Source organism: Ceratotherium simum, chromosome 12 (assembly GCF_057802395.1).
Source record: "Ceratotherium simum simum isolate JZ-2026a chromosome 12, ASM5780239v1, whole genome shotgun sequence".
Taxonomy (NCBI): domain Eukaryota; kingdom Metazoa; phylum Chordata; class Mammalia; order Perissodactyla; family Rhinocerotidae; genus Ceratotherium; species Ceratotherium simum.
The window spans coordinates 4,223,857-4,229,856 of NC_141911.1; positions in this window are offsets into that span (position 1 = coordinate 4,223,857).

Genomic DNA, 6,000 nt, shown 5'->3' on the forward strand with positions numbered 1-6,000 from the left:
TGGAATGGAGTGGAAAGCCCAAAATAGATATCCGGGAAGAAAAGAGGAAATGGAGACAAAGAACTTACTTTACGATTGCAGGACCTTCCCTTGATTGCCACCGTTGAGTCACGTGAAGTTTTGGTCTCTGCCATCAGGAGGGGTGTTCCCATGGATTGATTCAGGCCTGTTTCCTCTCTGAAGAAAAAAGGAAGAAAAGGGAAACTACTCTGAAGATCTGAGTAATTCTAGCCATCAGAGTAGTAAGAACTCATTGATCTTGGGTTCGCGCACAAGTCTCAGTGAAATGAGGCAGGGCTGAGAGAGTCTGCTCCTGTGAAAAGTCACTCACTCAGCAAACGTTTCCTGAGTGCCTACTATATGCCAGGTGCTGTGTTAAGCACTGGGACACAGAAACTAAGAAGAAATTGCCCCAGCCATTAAGGAGCTCTTTGTCTATGGGAGAAGACACAAAGTAAATGAGGAACGCCATAAAATATGAACCTAAAAGACCGCTCTGATTTTCTCTCTGGCCTTCACCTGGCTACTGCCCAGTGAAATTCAACAAGGAGAAGAGTTTCACAGTTTAGTTGCCATAGTGGGCTGTATAATGTCCTCCCAAAATTCGTGTCCACCTGGAATCTCAGAATGTGACATTATTTGGAAATAGGGTCTTTGCAGCTGTAATTAAGACGAGGTCATATTGGGTTAGCGTGGGCCCTAAGTCCAATGACTGATGTCCTCATGAAAAGAGGAGAGGGTACTTGGAGACACACAGGGAAGAAGGCCGTGTGAAGATGGAAGCAGAGACTGGGCTGATGCTGCCACTAGCCAAGAACGCTCAAGATTGCTGGTAACCACCAGAAGCTAAGAGAGAGACGTGGAACAGATTCTCCCTGTGAGTCCCCGGAAGGAACCATCCCTGCCAAAACCTTGATTTCAGACTTCGGGCCTCCAGAATTACAAAAGAATAAATTTCTGCTCTTTTAAGCCACCCAGTTCATGGTGGTTTGTCAGGGCAGCCCTAGGAAACCAATACAGTTCCTTTCTGGAAACTGTGTTATTGTCCATTCCCTTGCTTTGCCCTTGAATCTACTAAAAATCACATGCAGTGTTCCTCTTGGTATTTGAAAACTAATGGCTACTGATAAAAGAGAGAAATGGACGGGAGACAGTTCAGCAATGCAAAAGTTGCCATGGTTACTTCTATGCCTTATACTTACTTTGGTATTTTCTAGTCAGGTTATTCTGGCTGGTTCTTAACTCTTCAATACTGGTAATTCCCTTGGCTGTGGTTGTCTTTTTTCTCCATTCTTACCTGCTGTCCTCCTCCATTTGAGCTATCTCCAACATCCTTTCTAGAAAAGTCTTTTTTCCTTATAACATTCGCTAGTACCTAACCACATGGACCTGCTAACTCATGGTCCAATTGTGATTCCTTGGCCCCATATCTTTAGCAAAGATTAGTAAGAAGGTAATGGTTGTGTGAATAAGTGAGAACTTTAGCCCTATAGGTGTCCAGTTGTACTTATACTTATACCTATAGATGTAAGAATATTGATGTCGGGAAAGGTAAATGTAATTAGCTTTTCTATTGTATTGATACAGAAGTTGAGGGACGTGTTGGTGGTTTGTCAGTGCCAGAGTTGAGATGGAATCAAAGATGCTTCCATCCATCTCCCCGCTGTGTCTGGCAGGGGTGGAGTGGCCATTATTCCATAGATTCCAGTGGCATAGACGCCAGAGATAAGGATTTCTCTATCAGGTTGGTTTATCTGGGAAAATTTTTTAAATTCTACTTCTCTTCCCTTCCTCCAGACTCATTATTAAGAAAATGCCAGAAGGTGAATTGCAGATTATATTTCAGTTTCTCCATTCACTCAGAAATTTTATGACCTTGGTTTCATATCCACAGGGGAAAAATGTTCCCAAAGAAGCTTGAAAATTATTGAAGGGATTGAATGTCCCCCAAAAGCCCCCTGGGAAACATCTAGGGGAAAACATATCTTTTTAATCTACCCATTTTTCTCGTCTATGGGAACTATTGGATATATCATTTGGAAAGAAAAAGTAGGTTAATTTAGTCAAAGAAATGGCTTAAAGGATCTATGCTGTCTCCCTTGACTCTCCTCAAACATGATTGGTTATGAAACTTGTGCTAGAAAAAGAACCCAGATTTTGAACGGGCCAACCACCTACCATGCTTCTGTGTTACAACACCAGCGCCCATGTCACTCTGCCAGCTGAGGAATAGGCCAGCCAGAACGAAAATCATCATGGCGGCCATGTGCACCCATTCCCACTTGAGTGCAAGGACAGACATCTGAGTGGCACTACTACTTATCAGAGGTGTCATTTTGGGAAAGTTACTTAACCTCTCAGGCCTCAGTTTTCTCATCTGTAAAATGGTGATCACTCTATCCACGTCTCAGAATTATTGTAAGGAGTAGAGATAAGGCACCCAAAGCAGTGCTTGCCAAAGAGTAAGTACTCATAACCAGGAACTATGCTTATTATTTTTTAAATTACTATGATCATTTATGTATCTTTGTGCATAACCTTGATCACTACGAAATCTTAAATGAGAAGAAGGTTCCCTTAGGCTTATTAATTTATTTAAGAGGTAAAACATCTTTGAATCACCTTCAGTCACATTTTGGCTGTGATTCATTTGCTTGTTAATGTGCCTGGACTTTCTCAAGGCTCCTAGGAAACTGGTCAGCTGAAGGTCCCCGGGCCTCTGCCCAGCTCCAGGTGTCCAGATGCAGGGACTGGGAGGGGGAAGCAGGGAGAGGCAGCGAAGGGTGCCCCTCTTCAAGGGTGTTGCACACTTGGCTGAGTTGCTCCAGCGCTAAAGGGCTTGTGCCTTAAAGGGCACATCCCAGAGACAACAGAGAAGAGCAGTTCATATTAAAATAATGGTGACATCTCGTTGTGCTGTCTGACCACTCTGAGAGAGACAGACTCTCTGGCCCACAGCAATCCCATCAGTTCTTTCTGCAGCCACTTTAGATGCTGTTTGGCCTCCTGCCCTCCATTTTTGCATATTTCTGACAAGACAAGGCACTATTTCCCTTCTCATCTAAGAGAAATTATAGTTTGTGCCTCTCTGTGTTTAAAGGAAAGAATATGGCTGTATGTTATTAGATCTGTTAAAGAGTCTGAACATATCTAAGATTGAAGGAGCATCTACTTAATATCTTCCTTAAGAAATCAATGTGGGCAAAACACGAAGTATCACACTATCAAAAACTGGGCCCAGTGGGGAAGATGGAAAGAGTTATAGATAAGCACCTAGAGAATTATGAATGAAATGGTCACACTGTCTGCAGGCATCTGAGTTTCAGCCTCAACCTCAGGGCACTTTGCTATACTGGAAGAGGACTCTGCGCTTGAAATCAGGACATTTGAGTTGTGTTCAGCTCTGCTTTATACACGTGTTCTTGGGCAGGACTCGAGCCTTGGTGTCTTCGTCTATGAATGGGGATAATAATGCCCACCCTACCTGACAGACCGGTTGTGATGGTCAAATGAGTTTAATGTCTGTAAGAGTGTCCTGTAAATTACAAAATGCCACATAAATATTACCTGGTTATGGCCCAGTACAAAGGGGCTTCACATCTCTTTCTGTATACTCAGTGCATAGCTGATCTTGATCTCCAAGGGAATTGGGATCAGCTAATGACTTCATATGGAAAACCAAAGGAAAATGTTTGCAAAACTCAAATCACCGGCTATGGCAGCTTTTCGTCATTTCCAAATGAATCCAGGAAGAATTTAGCAGTTGAAGCAGTTTCACTGCTTCATTTGCTTTCAAAACCTCAAGTCATCTGGAAAATTTCAGAGTTGGAGTGGCTAAGAATGTGAAGCCACTGAGGAAAGCATTTCTGGAGGGCCCGGGGGCCTGGTGCAGCTGAGCCCTTCAGCGCACACCGTGGGGAGGTGAGCTGTTTTCAATGAGAGAGCGGGGCTGGAGAAAGTAAACTACCTGGAAGAGCCTCTCTGTGTTCAGTCTCAAAAAGCCTGAGGAGGAAGTGAATTTGCTCAAGCTTGCTCAGGGCCTTTCTAGTGCAGTGTGGAAAAGGAACAAAAAAATCCTTCATGAAGAGGAGGAGGTAGAAATTTAGAATTCTGGAGACCTGTCTGAATTGCTGGAACAAGAAGGATCCAGCTCAGGACATGGAGAATCAAATGTGTTCCTCCCTGGACTCCGTTCCTTGACCTCCTTCCTGGCAGGATACGCAGAATTGGTCTCTCTAATAGAGCTCTCGAAAGCTTTCAGCCAGCATGTGGGCTCATGTAGGAAACACATTTGGAGTGGTTTTCCTTCATCACATAGTGGTGGTGGGTTGATGTTTGGACCATGAGTCATGTCTTTCATAGAGTGCCCAGTGGAAGGATTAGCGCTAACATGAGTTTTAGGTTCATAATGGTTCCCATCTCTGGCCCTTGGTGTTAGAGAGCCAGAAATGTTCTCAGTCCTAAAAATTCTTTGGGATTAGGCCCACCTATGTGGGCAAAGGGGGGTGACTGGCTCATAGTGAATAAAAAAGACACCTAAAATAATAATAGCTTCATTTATTCACTGGGTTCTATGCTTTATTCACTGTGTTTTGCATGCATTTTTTTTCTCACTTAATCATCACACAAATTTATGAGGGACGTATCATTACTCCGTTTTCTAGAGGAGAAAACTAGTGCTGACGGAGGTTACGGAACTAGCTCAAGGTCACACAGTGCTAGATGTTAAAGCCAGGATTTGAACCCAAGTCTGTCTATGTTGATATACTGTCTCAACCAAACAAAGATTTACTGAGAATTCCTCAACCTGCAGGGCACTGTTGAAGACGCTGTGCTGTCTTACTCTCTGCCTGCAATGGGTTTTTCATCCCATAGGATAAGCAAAGAACACAAACAGCCATAACATAAGACCCAACACTGTGGTGTCTGAAGGATGGGTCATAGTCCCCCAATTGTAACAATAGGCAACTGACCAATCAGAATAGATTCTGGCATGAAACAACTGGTCCTGCTGTACCAGTGAGTACAAGCTCATCACCAGTCCTAGTATAGGATAAATGGTTTAAAATTAAAAGTCATACTCATGACCAACAGTCAAAGAGGGATAGGGTGAATCTTGGTTATGAGGCCACATCTAGAACATTAGTTAAATCTTTTGTAACTCCAATTATAATTCAACAAGCATCCATGGCATTGGTGTGGGAAATTAGCTCCCAACCTTACTGAGCGTCCCACAGATACTTCTGAGAGTTCCCCACATATGTTTGTGCAATGTTCAATGGGGTCTTCATCTCTGGCCTCCTAGTCCACTAGGCTCAGTTGTGTTTTGATGACTGCCACCATGACCCCCACAATGGCCTGCACGGTGGGGCTGCTGTTCTCCCTTCACCTGCAATAGACCCATCATCTTAGGTACAGGTCTGCTCACAAACAATTTTGCTGTTTAGATTCTATTTTATTAAATTCTCAGGGATCTTTATTCTCCCTTAGCTGTCTGAGAGAGCACTAGCAATATCGTTTAACTCTAGCACCATCCTCTTTAACCAATTTTATAGCAACTCCAAATCACAGAGTACACATTGAGCTCTTACTGTTTACCCTGCTAGGTACCATGTCAGAGACAAAAAGAGAAGCATGTTTTAACTCTTGAAGAGAATTTTATCCTCCCTAGAGAAAGAAGACAGATGCACACATGCTCTGATGGGGACAGAACATTAGAGAAATAGCCTGGAGATCAGCTCTGCCCTTTGCTCCTGGTGTGACCTTGCTCAAGTCATCCAACCTCCTGTTGAGCCTTCATGTCCCCATTTGAAAATAAAAGAATTGGCCTTGATGATATTTCATTGCCATTTCAGCTCTACTTTTTTCTAATTCCATTAAAATACAAGATAACAATGCTAAATGATTTATAACCTACTGTGAGAATAAGACATGGACTGTATGTGTTCCAAAAAAACAGAAGAATCATGGTGAGCTGGAGGTGTCCCTGGTAGACTTTAT